We start from the raw sequence: 17,262 nt of genomic DNA, 5'->3' as shown, positions 1-17,262 counted from the left end.
AGTATGTGAGCTATGATAAAATTCAAGTGATTGATGGCATCCTGAATGCCAAAAAATACATCGAAACTGCCCTGAAACCAAAATTGATACCTTCAATCAGGGATCTCTTCTCCAACAACGGACCATTTACTTTTCAGCTGGATTCAGCTCCATGCCACACAACAAAAGTATGCAAAGCATGCTTTCAAAATAAAGGCATAGATATATTACCATGGCCAGGAAACACCCCTGATCTCAATCCAATTGAAAATTTGTAGCGACGTTTGAAAATTCTTGTACGAAAAAAGCGTCCATCGTATAAAAGACAACTAAGTGAAGCTATAATTGATTCTTGGCACCATGTGATTACGAAAGATGAACTCCAAACACTCGTTCACTCGATGAAAAGACGCTGTGAAGCTGTCTTAAAAAAGAAGGGTTATCCTACTAAGTATTGATTGTGTAAGTATCACTTTAAAAACATGCACATCTAAGATAGATCTTACTATTTGTAGCATAACCTTTTTTGTAATACAGATATTGTAATACTGTATTTATTATTAAATTCTACATTAAACTACCTTCAATTTGATATATAAACGTTTGTTTTTAAGTGAAAATTAATATATTCTACAAGCACACAAAGTTGAAAAACATGAAACTCTCAAAAAGTGTCCACACTTTTGGCTTTCAGAACTCCTCCAGACACCCGTCTCGCGCTGTGGCGGGTACTATGGTTACGAGGAAAGATCACTTCGAATAGGGGTGTGAGGTGAATAGTTTTGTCTTAATCTTAGCGTAGGTCGTCGTGAGTAAACCAATCGACATCTTTTTTCCTCCATTTCACCCCCATTAGAAATGTGCTCTCGCTTGTTATCATAAAACCAATATTTTAATTTCTTTTTTTTAAGTTAGATTTTCAAGAAATGGTTGGTTTTATTGATAGTGAAACATTCTTTTTTGTAAGATTTTATGTATTATCTTTTATTTTGCTTGAAAAATTTATTTTTCTTGTTGAGTGGTTTAAACGATTATATTTATTAATACGAATCGGTTTGATTCAAAATTAATGTTTTGAACGCATTTTTTTTTTTTTAAATTGAATCTAAAAAAAGTAATTGGATTTATTGATTGTGAATAAAAAAATATCATCAGCTTCATAACCAATATTTGGATCGTAGATAAAAAAAAACAAACTGGATTTATTGCTTATGAATCATGATATTTTTTTAAGATTTCATTGCTTGTCTCTTGTTTTGCTTGACAATCTTTATTTTTTCTTTAAGAGATTTAAATGCTTATATTGATTTATATGAGTTGGCTTGTTTCAAAATATATTTTTAGTATAATTTATTAATGCAATGTTAACATTGCAATGTTTTTTGTAATATTTGCTTCAAAATAATTTTTGTAAGAAATCAATTTTTAATTACAATGAATTAGAAAAAGTATTTTAATTGATGTATACATAAATGTTCTACAATATTTTTCCTTCTATGATTGGCTGAAACTTTAAAATGTTCAATGATAATAAACTGAACTGCAATTTAATTTGAGTGGGAAAAATTCTTAACTTTTGTAATTATATTGACCATATTAAGATTTTGTAACATAGATGTAAATAAAAAATATTTTTAATAATTAAATCATCTGTAAATTGACTTTCTGAACATCAAGTAAAAGGTGAAAATATTTTTATTTCCAACTTTAACGTGCAATAAACCAACATAAAAAAGGAAACTATTTTCTATTAAATTTACAACTAGCTACAAATAAAACTTCTTTTGGTTTGGGAAAAAATATTTTATAACCGTCGTTGAACAGCCAACCCAATTTGTTAGGTTTACGACTACTAATGTTCAACTCCGTAGCTTTGTAATTTTGAACCCAACACAAAAGACTAAGAAGCTCTTGGATCAATTATTAGGAGAAATGTGCCTTCATGGAGGACTTTTTAATGAAACTAACCAGCATTGCTGAGATGACTACAAGTATACTAGGAGAGGAAAACCACGAAAACCTCCCACGGTTAGCTTGACGGCAAGGGGACTCTAACCCATGATTCGTCTATTAGTGACGATATTTTACGTCAGTACTAAAAAAAACTAAATTTGCTGAGGAGATTCTTTCCATATCTAAAAGTACAAATGAATAATAGAGTTTTAAAACTATCATACCGCAATTCCATTTATTACACAAGTAATACAAAACTGCTTATAAAATCAATTAAAATATCCAGACTTTAAGCTATAAATTGATCCAAAAGAAATTCGAGTTTGGAAACGATGTGAAGATTGGGAATATTTAAGGTGATACTAATAAGAAAGAAGAACTTCTCCGAAAAAAACTCCATAATGAGCCTTATGTAAGTGAAAATTTATCTAGGTGAAAAATTAAATCGATCTTTTATGTGACGTGATTAGGAATTGATACATCTCATACGTCTTTTCTTGAATCTTGTGTCTAGGTATCTCTTCCGTTAGTCATAATTGTTGTAATATTGATATAGCTTCTACCTTATGTAATGCGCATTAAGTTTTAATAAAGTCATTTTGGGGGATTTTATAAGCTCATATTATTTCGTGGGGTCTAGTAGTTCTTCATTTCCGCGTATACTCATATACTTATTAACTTACACTTATTAGACAATTGGTTTCTAATTTGCTTATTAAAATCTAATATGAAGTTAAGAATTACTTTCACGCGACAGTTTTTAAGGGTGTTTTAACAAAGATCTCTTTTGGCGAAGAACATGATGAAATCTAAGCTATAATTTTAAACTAAGTATTAGCATATTAAGTATTTTAAACTATATATTAGGGAAGAGTCCGACAAAACCTGATAGGTGAATAAAACCGAGATCTGGTAGTTTTGACTAAACTTTCGCAGACTTCTCATGAAACTGTTTGAAACAGTCACCATGTTATAATAATTATCCATTACTTTACAACCGACGTTCAACAGTCGATCCAATCCTGAGTCTATGACTATCAATGTTCAAGTCCGTAGCCTTCTAATTTTTCACCCAACCCAGAAGATAAGGAAACTCCTGGATCGTAGAGGCCAGATGTCCTAATCGAACTAAGATTGATGGAACTAACCCGTATTTTCTTTGCATGGAGAGGAAAGTCACCAGAACCTCCCACGGTTAACCCGATATGGCAAGATGATTCTAACCTATGATCCGTCTACCATTGAAGATATTATACGTCAACACTACGGTCAATGTGAGCCGGGAGTAGAATTCATATCACCCAGCCACCGCTGAGATTTAAACCTGGGTCACCTCATTGAGAGGTGAAAGCTCTATCCCCTGATCCACCGCGGCTCTAGACATTTTACTTTATTTTATAACCCTCGTTGAACATCAGGCCCAATTTTTGAGTTTACGATTACAAAGTTGAACAACGTAGACTTGTAATTTTGAACTCAATCCAGAAGACAAGGAACTCCTGGATCAAGTACTAGGTGCAATTTGCCTTCGAGAAGGACATTTTGGCTGGAACCGACCAGCATTACATGGAAAGTAAAACCAAGAAAACTTCCCATGTTTCACCCGACGACAAGGGGATTCTAATCCATGATCCTTCACTACTGAGGATATTTTACGTCAGTACTATTATCGGGGCGATCCAGGTGCGGAATTCGTATCAACCAGCTATCGCTGGGTTTCGAACCCAGTTCACCTCATTGGAAGACGAGACATTTTGTGACTATTCCCTGTGCCACCATGACTCAGACATGTTATTATTTAGAGTTGAATAACAGACAGTGTAGGTTATCTGTTTTATATTTGGCCATTTGCCATTTGTTTCCATGTTTGGAAAAATCTGATTCGAAAAGTTTTGATTTTTGCGTCCTTGAATTTTGCTCAATAGTTTCTAGTTGCTTGAAGATTTATTTTAAGAAAGTTCAGCATCTGACAACACTTCTTTTAACTATTATTTGAAACTATTGACACAGGTTTTGTATTGCATTTTATGTTCTAAGTCTTATTACAGTTCAATGGTATAAAACCGTCACTTCGTCCATCCGGTATTACAAAAGGGAATAATTTTTTCTAAATCGAAATCACTGAAAAGTGGCAATAGAAGTGCCTCAACTGAAAAGAATGAGAGAAAGCAGCCTCTGACAAAGCAGACAAACATAATCAAAGTTTTTGCGATTTCTGATCAAGTAATTTAATTTACTAAAAGTTAAATTGAAAACTAATTATGTTCCTTGATTTTAAAACGCCTTTAAGCATCTCGGTGAAGAAAGGTCATTACATTTAGTTTGTATTATAAACAAATATTTCAGTATGAAAATATCAGAGAGCAATATATACGCAGTTTCATCTGACTTGCTTGGATAAAGATGGGTATAACTAATTTAACCAGCGAAATATACTTTGCTATACTAATAACTTTGCTATACTAATAATAAATACTATACTAATAATATTTATTTTCAGAATTAAAGAGTTAATTTATCATTCAAATAAAAATTTAAACCATTTTATTCACCGAGCTGTTTAGGAGAAGGAAAAAAAAATTAAGGTTTTGTCCAACTTTCTCCTTCTGTTATCTTGAAAAAAATTGTCTGGAAAAATATCCAAATATATGGAAATTTTCATACGATTGTTACAGTTCTCATGTACATTAAATAAGTAATTTAAGGAACTTAAAATGAAATGGCAAAGGCATAATGTGCAGTACCAACAAGAAATCTGAAAAAATGAAATATTTAAATTTTGCTCACTTTTTATCACCAAACCTTTTGAGTGTATGTAGACGTATGAAGAATTCCCTTATGGTTGTATTTTGTATCCGTGTAAAATTTTCAATTTAAGGAAATAAAATAGGGTTAGCTTAAATGACGCTCATTATAAAAATTAGAGTACGAAATTAAATTAATTAACTAAAAAGTTATAGTGGGAAACACTTTTGCCACACGACAAATATCCTATGACAAAGTGATTTAGAATTAATCACTGTGACAGATGAACAGAAATCTATAAATTCTGATCACCTGGCTATCATGGAGCCTTGTAAATAGTTACAGATCCCCAATATTTTATTAAAATGAAATCGGTTTTGAACCCAGGTATAAATTCCAGAGGTGACTAATTGATACGAATTCTGCTTCTGGCTCGCACTGACCACAGTGCTGAAGTAAAATATCCTCAGTGGTTGAAGGATCATGGATTAGAATCCCCTTGTCATCGGGAGAAACGTGGGAAACTTTCGTGGTTTTCCTCTCCATGTAATGCAAATGCGTGTTAGTTCTATCAAAAAATCAAATCATCATCAAAATATCCTCCATCCAAAATTACGAAGGCTAACTTGTCTCAATGCTTGATCCAGGAGTTCTCTTGTCTTCAAGATTAGGTTCAAAATTACAAGGCTACTTAGTTAAATATTGATAGACGTAAAGTTAGAATTGAGTCGACTAATCAACGCCGGGTATAAAATAAAAAGATTTCTGGTTCCTAAAAGTTTTAAATTTTTATAAACACCTACCCATAAAATCATCAATGCCGAAAACACTTCAAGTACTCAAAGAATGCATTTCGTGAAGTATTAGAAGCCAGTGTGAAATGAGCTTGATTGCAGATTGTTTGTTTATTGTGTAACAAAAGGTGAAACAAAACAAAACAACTTGGCTTTTTTTTTGCTTAATTTCGCGCATTTTTAATGGTGCAATAGTTTTTAAAATATGAATATTATTTTGGGTTAAACCTGTATTTTAATTTAAATTATCGTTACTAACAATTTAGTCTGCATTGTTTTCTTGATCTACCAGGGTTTATATGCCTGGTCCAATTTAAACCAGGGTCTCGCAAGCAGATGTTTTGGCACCCACTTCTAAAACCGCACTATTAAACATCAGGCTACACACTTTGCTGTGTTTTTCGGGTGAAAAAAAAATCGAACAATGCAGTTTTTCACTCGAAACATTTACTGAAAACGACCTTGTTCAGGCAAAGACAAGTAACCGTCATTGATCTTTTGCGGTTTTTGGGTAATTATAGATCATATCATTATGTCTTTGTGCTTTAAGAATTAACCGTTATGGAAGCACCAATTCGAACATTTCCTGCAAACTCTTTAAATTTTCCAACTGCGGGAAATGCTCGATGAGTCGTCATTATAAACTGGGAGACACGTGTTTATTTGTAATCTTCCTGTTGTTGAAAACTACTTGGGATATTATTGACAATTTATCATCAAAAACGTATTTATTATTAAAAGAAAAAAAGTTGCTTAATTTAACATAATTTTGTATAAGGGTGTATATTGATATTACGATAGTGGGTTTTGTGTATACCTAATGTGCAAATATTTTTCGACCCCCGTTCAAGGAAATTTTTTGAAATTTTAATGCTTTTATGAGTTGAGGGGTTTATTTATTAATTATTTTTATTTTTTATATTTATGTAGATGGAAAAATTTCGCAAAATTTTCGATTTTTTTTTTTAAAAAGAGATTCTTAATATTTAAATATTTGTCCATTCTTAAGTTCATTGACCTCGTTGGAACGGGTGATTCATAAAAGCATTTGTACAAATGAGAACCAAGATGGAAAATATAAATAAATAAAAAGCGGTCATTTAATTGGGAGGCAGGGCTAATTTGAAAATTTTTTTTTTTTTTTGCTTTCATTTTAATCAATGTTAATCTAATCACACATAAAATCAATGTGAGTTCAAAGTTCAACTATATAATTTTTGTTCTGAACTGTGTAAATTCTGAATAAATTAAATCAAACTACTGTAATTATAAATAAACTGCTAATGAGTTAGTTTAATTACCAGTTTTAACTTTTTAGCCTGATTGATAACGTTTTCTGCTGGTACGTTTTGACAGTCAACAGTGTGTGACAGTCAACACGAAATGGTCAAGTTATCTTAAAAAAAACTGAAGCTCCTCTAATTTAAAACACTCTTAACTGTAGCTTATTTTTCTTGGCGAAAAAACTTCTAAAAACACCATTAAATTATACCGTTTTAATTCAATGCAATTTACAATCTGATAATTCATTTATTTTAATCCATATAAATATAAGGGAAAAAACTTCTTAATAATTCAGTGGGATACCTTCAAATGACGTAGAGTGGGAATCTCGAGCCTGATTCGTTGTTGAAAACGTAGCATTTGTTTATGTTAGCAACTATTCTTTCCATTCTATATCGAAGTAACTTACCCAGTCAAGCATCAATTTTTTTAAGTGATACATTCTATAGTCCCTCACAAATATTCTTTCACAATGATTTCAATTCTTTCACCCTATATTTCTTACTTAACACAAAAACAGACACGACGTCATGTAGAACATAAAGAAAATAATTATGCATCGAAGTTGCTACAAAACAAAAATATATCACGCTTTACAATAAAATACATATATAAAGTGCATTGAATTTAAGAAAGAATTATATATTAACAAATTCAATGTGCGATACGGCGCTCTATTTAATTAACTTCACGTTAATTAACATTCTAACTCGTGTGGAAAAGCTTGGTTCAACTTTGACTCGCCATTTTGTTCATTGGCGATCATCTGGCGCTGACGTCAAAGGTCACATGGTTGAGTATGTTTTGATCTTCTTCTTCTCGAAGTGCAAGTGCCCAATTATAATAACCGCACATAAAATTTCAAATCTAAAGCGACAATTTAAATGCACCTTATAATTTCGTAACTGAGGAGAAAAAATAAAGAAGAACCCGCTTTTCTGTGACATCACTATCAGTTGAGGGTAATGATCGATCAAAATCAAGGTGGCTTATGCCTGGATTGCGGACAATATAATAAAATGTTTCAGGTATTGTGAACAAGACAATTGGAGGGGCGATTCTAGGAAAAACAGACTGAAAATGAATTTTGATGTCCTTATCGTATGGGAAGTTAAATCTATTTACAACTCAGGTACTACTCGACATTTTTAAGACTGAAATTAATAGTTACACTTGACAGGTCATTACTCTTGCTTTTTTTATTTTACTTTATATAAGACACTTATTGAGCTTAATTCGCGTATCCAAGAGATACTCAGTATCAATTGATAAAACTCACTATTAAGCTCTTTATTTTACTGTGTGGAGTTATTCGATTTGTTGAAAATTATCATGCTTCCTTGTACCAGATGCACCGGTGGCGATAGAGTTTACTCAACAAGGTAATTTTTCAGAATAATTAATAACTAATTTTAAGTATTGGCATCAAAATAAATATTTAAATGTACGTTAAATTGGAATTTAAAAGCATAATTTTATTTGACTTCATTCATCAAATTTAGAAGATTTTCGTACTGTTCGGAAATCGTTCTGTTTTTTATTATTTTTTATTATCATTATTATTATTTTTTTAAAGTTAATCATAGTGCAGACTTTTTTATTCGTTCCGTAAAGGGTATGTGACTCTGAATTTAGGAAATTATTCAAAGTTAAAGTTTTTTATTGCAGAAATCTGTCACTTCGCTCTATGAAGTAAATCTGACTCCAGAATTAAAGAAAAAAAGTAGTATTAGCAAGATTTTATAAAAACTAAGAAAAAAGAATTTTACAACTTTCTTTTCAGACTGTACGCGAGGTGTGATTTCGCCTTACTGTATATTCCACAGATAATTTATTTTGTTTTAAATTCATTTAAAGATTACAAATTAAAAAATATTTTTTGTTGCAGCGAAGGAACTATGCATGTAGAGACAAAAATTAAATTTAACGCAGTTGGTCCTACATCCGACTCGTGCCGATTACGATTGAGCTTTTTTGTTAGAAAAGAGATTCTATTCTTAACATTTAAACACTTTTTATATTCTCTATGTTTTGCGTAAAGATATTAATTCCAATTGCTAGAAGAAACAAAACGTCAATTATTGTACTCTTTCTATGAGTGAGTTCTTTTTTCGTAAAAGAACACATTTCGTTTTTGAATATATTGAGCCAGTAAAATAGATTTAAAACAAAATCTTTGACTTCAATTTTTTTCGATCAAGTTGTGGAGTGATAATAGAGTAGCATTCCATACTACAATATTTTTAAAACCACAAAAAGAGATGAGACTTCTTACAAATTCTTATTACAAAAAACTTTTATGTTCTAAATGAGTTTCCATTCAAAACAACTTAAGCCTATCTTTATCTTAAGTTGGTTTACGTTCAATGGTTGGTTTACGTTTACATTATGCCTTTTTGTTACTGTAATTTTTAATTTCGTAGTATGGAATGCCATGACCCTTAGTTTGGACTGTGCAGACACTTGTGTACGAAATTTGGTCAAAAATGACTATAGAAATATGGGGGAAATGTAAAAATCGGAAATGGAAATAGAATTAAAAATATGAAAGTATAGGGAAAAATTCTGAACATTGTATATAAAAATATGAAAAGGAACATTAAATTTCTATATGGAGATATGGGTCAGAATCTAAATATTGAACATAGGAATATGGAAAGAATCTGAAAACTGGATTTGCAAGTAAGGGTGAAACTGTAAAATTTGAATAAAGAAACAGGGGCAGAATTTGATAATTGTATAAGGAAATGTGGGAAAAAACATGAATGTTGGATTTAGAAATATAGAAAGAATTTGAAATTTGTTTATGAATTTGAAATTTATTATGAATTTGAAATTTATTATGAATTTGAAATTTATTTAATTTGTAAATCGAATATGGAAATATAATCTGAAAACTGGATCTACGAATTAGGGAAAAATATTGAAATTTGAATATGGAAATGTAGTCAGTACATGAAAATTGTATATGGAAACATAGGAAAGAATCTGAAAATAGGATTAGAAAATACTGGAAAGAATCTAAATATTGATTCAATTAACTGGTATAATCCAAATTAATAAAATTTAGGGTGATTATTCTTAATAATTTCACGCAAAAATTAAATGATTGACATGCACATCGCGATAAAATTTTGCAGTCCATTTTTATGAGAAATTCTCAAGCGTGTGCCATAATTTATTTAAAAATAACTCATTCTCTAAAAAAATCAAACTCTCAGTAATGTGAGAAATATAATTGATTGTTTCGCATTTAAAACAGTCGCCCGTTAAAATTTTTATTAAATTTCGTAATCGGAAGCGTGTTTCGCAAAAGCTGAGATCAACAAATGCACATTAATATAACTTTGAACAGTTACGCATTTCAAAGACGCGTGCCCGAATAGTGGTATCCTTTGATCATGTGACATAACCCTATCATAAAATTATTATGACTTCTACATGACCTTGGGACTCCTGCAACCGAGTAAAAATAAATGCCACATAACGCTTCTATTGTATAAATGATTGAAATCAACTGTTTACCTTTTTTTTTTCATAGATCAACAAATTTTCTTCTAATGTACACGCCTTCTAGAACATCTGTATTATTCTTTTAAATGTTTAATTAGTATCTTTTATTCTAGATACAGATAACAGACTTTTTGCTCTTACCAGTCGCGCTCGATTTTAAGAGTAGAAACTTATTAAATGATTATTGTGGAGGGTTTAAATTTCTAAAATTTACATAAATGTATTGTATTATTTTTGTATTGTAATGTATAGCTTCCATTGTATGAATGATTGAAATCCACTGTTTACTTTTTTTTCGTAGATCTACAAATTTTCTTCTAATGTACCCGACATCTAGAACATCTGTATTATTCTTTTAAATGTTTAATTAGTATCGTTTATTCTAGATCTAGATAACTGATTTTCTTCTTATCAGTCGCGCTCGGTTGTAAGAGTAGGAACTTATTAAATGATAATAGTGGATCATTATAAAATTTGTATAAATGTATTGTTGATTATTTTATTATTTTTGTTTTGTATCGCTTCTTCTGTATAAATGATAGAAATCAACTGTTTACCTTTTTTTTATAGATCAAAATTTTTTTTTTAAATGTACCTGCCTTCTAGAACAACTATGTTGTTCTTTTAAATGTTTAATTAGTATCTTTAATTCTAGATCTAGATAACTGATTTTTTTCTTATCAGTCGCCCATGGTTGTAAGAGTAGGAACTTATTAAATGATAATAGTGGATCATTTAAATCCATAAAATTTGTATAATTGTATTGGTGATTGTTTTTGCACAGTATTGTATTGCTTCTTTTTGTTTAAATAATAGAAATAAACTGTTTACCTTTTTTCATAGATCAAAATTTTTTTTTAAATGTACCCGCCTTCTAGAACATCTGTGTTATTCTTTTAAATGTTTAATTAGTATCTTTAATTCTAGATAAAAAATAATCTACTATTTGTTCTTATCAGTCGCACGTGGTTAGTAACAATAGGAACTTCTTAATTGATAATAGCGGAGCATTTAAGTTTGTAAAATTTATAGGCATAAAACATGAAATTTATGACAAATCATATTGTTTTTGTGGGGAGGAGTTCCTCGTGATTCACTTTTGCATCTGGTAATCACGATTTCAACAGCTGTAAAAACACTTAAACACAACAAACAAAATTCGAAATGGAATAGTTTGTTGATGAATAACTCTTCGATTGTTTACATAAATAATCCTTTAATAGCACTTTTTTTGGAAAACTACTTATTATGATGCATTTAATTTTGTTGTTGCTGCTGCATTCGCGTTTGCTTTATTTCATCCATTACTGTCGTTGTATTTGTCCAATTACTTAAAATCAAAGATTCGCAGATCGCAAAGCGAACTTTTATGGGCATCCAAGAACGATATTATTGCCTGTTAGCAATATTTGATATAAAAAAGAAATATTTCGGAAATGTGATTACATTTTTTCCTGCTTTGTCAGTGTTATATTAAGTTGACATTTGTAAACACAATTGTTGGAAATATGTTTTCTTAGAATTAATTTGATTAAAGTATTTTGGTTTGTTATTTTCGATAAAATCTTTTATTTATTAATTTACAAAATATTTTGCATTTTAATTTAAGGGTAGGACAAAATCTTTTTTACAGAAAAAAAAAATTCTTTTATATTTTTTTTCCCTTAGCGTCTACACACACTTGCACTTGAACTAATCATTTAGCCTGGAAATAATGTTTGCATACGCCAAATTCACATAAGCAAAATCTTTCATGAACAAAATTATGCATACAAAAATATATAAAATACAACGTAATAAAAGTCTACCATGAATAAAACTATGCAAACTGCGAGAAAAAAAAAAGTCTTACGTGTACAATACGATCTTTACAAGTTATTATCATTTTGTTCCAATAATCATACATTGTTTGATATTGGCTGTTTGAACATGAAGTTTTGGTGTTACAAGATTTTGCTCGTGCTATATTTTATAGAAACAAGATTTTATTGCCATAATGTTTTGATTCGTTATTATCAGTTAAAATAACAGTATTCATTTAAAATCCTTGAAGTGTTTTTCTTCAAATAAAAATTACACCCGAATTTTTCGCGGTATTTTTCTCCTAAATATGGTATTAGAAAACTGGTTCAAATGAGTTTCTCTCCAATTGTAAAGTTTTGGTACTGAAGAATAGGTTGGATCACTTAGAAATGGCAACTTTTGCCAGGTTAGCTTGAATGATAGACACTCGAATTGGCTTTAAAATAAAAGGTAAGATGAACAACCCTCTAACAGTTTACTCATTGACGCAGAATTTTTGATAAACATATTTTTCATGCTTTTTTACATTATTTTGTATTAATTTAGTTCGAAAATGGGGGAAATATTATGTTTAGCAGTTTAATAATTTATGGCTACGAAATACTGCATGAAACACCGGTGTCTTTTTCTGCGTTAATGGCCAAATCTGCCAAACCTGGTTCACTTTCTAGCATACTTATTAAAATTTCCATTAATTTGTAACTATTTATATCTATAAAAAAACAGTTATTCATCATTGAAATTTCTTTAATTCACAAAATCTATGATTGATAAATTTTAGAACATCAATGAAAAAAATTCTAGTAACCTTTTTTGGATTTTATATTTTATTTCAAATGCAATTCTGATAATCTAACAGATTTTTTTTAGTAATTATTAGAATGTTTTTCATAATTTAAAAATGCCAAAGATATTTTTGCTTGCAATTAGAGAGTCAAAAAAAATTATAAAACAAGGGCACTGGTGTCTCATTAGCGTCAAAGGGTTAAACTGACCTCAATGGATTACAATCCGCATTGCGCTTTAAAGGAAATATTTTTAAAAAGTGTTGGGATCAGCATTGGCTAAGAGAAAGATATAATCATAATTGCTAGAAAAACTATTTTTGAAATTTGAACCAAATATATATTATTTATTAAACTCAGGAGTTAAATTTTATAAATTCGAATTCATAAATCATAAAATAAAAACAAACTTGCATGAAATTCGAGATACAAACTTTGGTAATTACGTTAGTGAAATATGGAAAGTCCATTACTAGAATTTCAAGTTTAATTTAAAATCTTAAAGCACACTTTTGGAGCTTGTTCGAACCATAATATCGTTCAAATTTGTATAGATCATTATATGTTCCCTGAACCATTCTGAACTGGATTACATGATACAGTGATTCAAACCAAATTGGGGTTGTAGTACATTTGCACCGTATTGTGGTTCGAGATACGGATATCATTGTTCGACGTTGAATAGATTTTTCTCGGAGTGCATCAATCTTAAATATGGCTTGTACACACTCAGAGAAATTGGTTTAATGAAGTGTAAAGCCATCTTAATGAAGCGCACCTTGAAAACATATCTACGCCCTGAAAATCGAGGGTTTAACTCTCTGTTGCCTAATACTCCCAATCAAAACTCGTTCAAAAAAACATTAATTTGGCATAAAAAGGGAATGATCGACAAGTGAGGACTAGAACTTTGCCCCCGGACAAGGCGTTCTCTAGCGGGCGTTAGAAGACGGTTTGTCCGTCGGGCGGTGTCTGCGGGCGAGACGATCTCCCTTTTGTGTCCTTTCGTCAGGTGTCTAAATGGAGTGATGAGCTGAAATTGAAATGGAACTGTCGGGCCTTTCTGGCCATGTTTCCGGGGCAATATCCGGCCGACACCGCCCATGACATTCACAATAAAGTGGGAGCTTTTTATTGGGGCTTTACCTCTCCTACAAAACAAAAGTGAAATTGTCCGTGTCATCTCTACAAAAGGGCGCGTTCCCCTCGCCGCCCTCAGACGTTTACATGTAAATGAGAGGCATGTCGGCGCCTTTTTTTTTACTCTCTTTTATTACATAAATTAAAATTACAATAAATAAGTTAGTGATATGAGTTTTTTGTCGTCGCCCAAAATTGGAGCAAAAATTATAATAGAAGAAACAAAACGGAACGTGAACCCTTTCACTTGTTTTCTGTCATAAATTTTGAACCATTATAGCATTTCAGAAACTTAAAACTACCGAAGAACAATTTGATATAAAAATATCACCTTCAGATGAATTTTGACTTATCACTATGTTTTCGTAAGAAAGTGAAAATTTAAATTTTTTCCTTTTTTTTTTTAAATGCATGATTTACCTGCGCTAATAAGTTAAGCAGTAAGTATGAGATAAAGATGTATAAATTTCAGTTGTGTATTTAAAAAAAATTGATGTTTTTAATTTCTGATATAATTGAAAACATTCTGATTCAATATCAATATCAGAAAACTTTTCGCTTATATCGAATACAAATGCACCCAATTCTCCTCACTTCTTTTACTATTAGTGTTTGAAATATACATATTTATAAATCTATACATTATAAATCATATAAATTCCAATTGTTCATATTTCTTTTCTATTATTTTTTTAAAAATAAAACTGCGAAATTAAAAAAAAACTAAAACTTTTTTTTGAAAATTTTCCGGTTATGATAAATTAAAGAAAAATTACTAAAAAACAAGTTACCAAATTCTACACTGTTATCGTTTCTAAAGTTTCAAGAAACATCTTTTTAAAATTAATAAAACGTTAAAAAAAGTAACTATCGTAAAAATAAAAAAAAAAATAAAAAAACTTCAAATTTCATCAGCGTTTGGAAAAATGGGAAAAATACAAAATCAAGTACTACCTTGTATTCAAATTGAGATAAAAACCTAATTTTTCACATTTTTAAAAGAATAATTGATTTTTTTTTAAAAAGTGAAGATAAAAGATTTTTCGGTCTAGTGTACAGTTAAGGTTGCAGTCTAGTTCCGACAACATTTTTTAAAAAAAATATTAATATGGAATTTAAAAACTAGTTTATTTGTTTTACTATGCGCAAAAACTTACGAAACTAGCAAACACAATTATTATTATTCTTTAAATGGCCATCTTCAGATAAAAATAGGGCTTTTTTGCATACGCTAAATACTGAGAAATGTTTTGAAAAATCAAGTGCTATTTTGTATTCCCATTGTGACAAAAACCTAATTTTTAAGTTTTTTAAAAGAATAATTATTGGTATTTTTTCTTTAAATGAAAAAAAAAAAAAGATTTTTCAGACCAGTGCCCAGTTAAGATAACCGACTAGTTTCATTGAGAATATTTTTTAAAATATTAATATAAAACTTAAAAAGAAAACTAGTTTATTAGTTTTATTATGTGTAAAAACTTATAAAGATAGCTGAAACAATTATTATAATTTTTTTTTGAATGGCCATTTTTAAAATTAAAAAAAGGCTTTTTTGTCTTTTTCTTTATATATACGCTAAACACTGCAAAAAGATTTTCTCTAAAACAAAATATCGATGGAAAAATTCATTTAGAATGCTGCTTGAATTATTATCGAATCGAAAAAGCAAGTGCATACGCTATTGAGTTATGTAGTTAAAAAAGCAAATTTTTAAAAATTTCCTCACGTGTCTTTGCGAAAAAAATATATATATATATATAAAAAATAAACTGTACTGTGGAGTACTGTGGTGTGTCTACCACTACAAAAATACAATACCAATTCACTAGTATATAAGACATGTTAACTCGATTCTGTGTGGGGGTACCTTTTCATAGATGAAGGTTGACATTGTCGATATCTACTCTCTCTCCCCATAAGATACACGCATTTAAAGACTTGAAACCATTAGTCTATCCATTGTCATCGCCTTGCACAAAAACTGCTATAACTTTATAAATACTTAGAGTACAAACAAAAGGTAAAGTATTTTTCGAAAGCAGGGGTTCTAAATTTTTAATAAACTCAATTTCGTAAATTTTGCTCAAAATCTTATTTTTGAACTAGTCAGATAGTGTAACTCTCAAAATATTTATTTTAAACAAATAAAAGACGTCGATTAAAAAAAAAAAACTGTTCATAATTTTTCCTAAATGAAGGTAGAAAAAAAATTCCAATTTTTTAAAATACATTTTGAACCTGAGGTGGAAAATGCTCTGCAGATTGCGTGATATTCTGTAGCTTCCGCTGGAAGGTTTGGTAAAGGTTTGGTTTGGTTCCGCTGGAAGGTTTATCCTACCGGGAAAAAGGCAACAGTAAAATTAACACTCTCCAGTAAAAGCTGATGGTGTTAAATTAAAATTTATTCTAAAGTAGAGTATGTATTAAAATAGTTTGGCCGGTCGAAAACTTAAAAATATTATAAAAATATTGAAAGCAAATATAAAATAAAAAAAGTCAGTTCAGAGTTTTGCTTAAAACTCGTGAGATGAAAGTTTTGAGGTAGTTAAATCAATTTGAGTAATTAGGATTTAAAAGGTGGATTTAAAAGAGTCTTTAATAATTGTAATGTAAAAAAAGGGGAGAACAATTGTTTTGTCTTCTGTTTGCATGAGATAATTTTAAACTGATTTTGGATATTTTCGCGTCGCTGATTTCAAATCTGCAATCGCTTTCTCGCTCAAAGCAATTTTTTATTTTTAAATGATATTTCTAGTCTATTTTTTATAGAAGTGACCATGTTTAAAAACGTTATGTACGACAGGGGGTCGCATAAGTGTTGCGACAAACTTTTAGGGGTGATAGGGCAGATCATGAGAATTAAAATTGCATAGGAACCCAGGACCGAAAATATCGTCATACGCCGGTAGGTACGATTCCCTATTATGAACTGTTCCTTCGTGTGCTTCTGAACCGGTCATATGAAGCACCCCTACCCTCGTATGACAAGATTTCAGGACACTGGTTCATAGAGTTGACATACTGAATCAGTCCCACAGTGGACTGATAGTTAAGACACGGTTCCCAACAGATCACCGAAGTCAAGCATCGATGGCTGCGGTCAGTGTGCGGGTGGGTGACCACTTGGATCAGTCTGCGTAGGGACCGAGGGTGTGCGGTATGGGTCCTCGTTAAACTGTGCTACCGTAAAGTGCTCGACTTTGCGTGCAGGTCGTTGGGCTACCGAATCGGGGGTGCCATCCACTCTGCAGAGGATCAAAATTGTG

The 17,262-nt window shown here is 30.6% G+C and overlaps 1 long non-coding RNA gene across 1 annotated transcript; it reads left to right on the top strand.

Moving 5' to 3' along the window:
- Positions 1-7,671: 7,671 nt before the first annotated feature.
- Positions 7,672-11,661, top strand: LOC139426040 (uncharacterized). Its single transcript, XR_011637298.1, has 3 exons — positions 7,672-7,887; positions 8,105-8,137; positions 10,570-11,661. It is a non-coding gene; the product is annotated as an uncharacterized lncRNA (long non-coding RNA).
- The last annotated feature ends 5,601 nt before the right edge of the window (positions 11,662-17,262 follow it).

This window comes from Parasteatoda tepidariorum, chromosome 1, assembly GCF_043381705.1.
Source record: "Parasteatoda tepidariorum isolate YZ-2023 chromosome 1, CAS_Ptep_4.0, whole genome shotgun sequence".
In the NCBI taxonomy this organism is placed as follows: Eukaryota; Metazoa; Arthropoda; class Arachnida; order Araneae; family Theridiidae; genus Parasteatoda; species Parasteatoda tepidariorum.
This window is presented reverse-complemented; position numbering and strand designations above follow the sequence as displayed.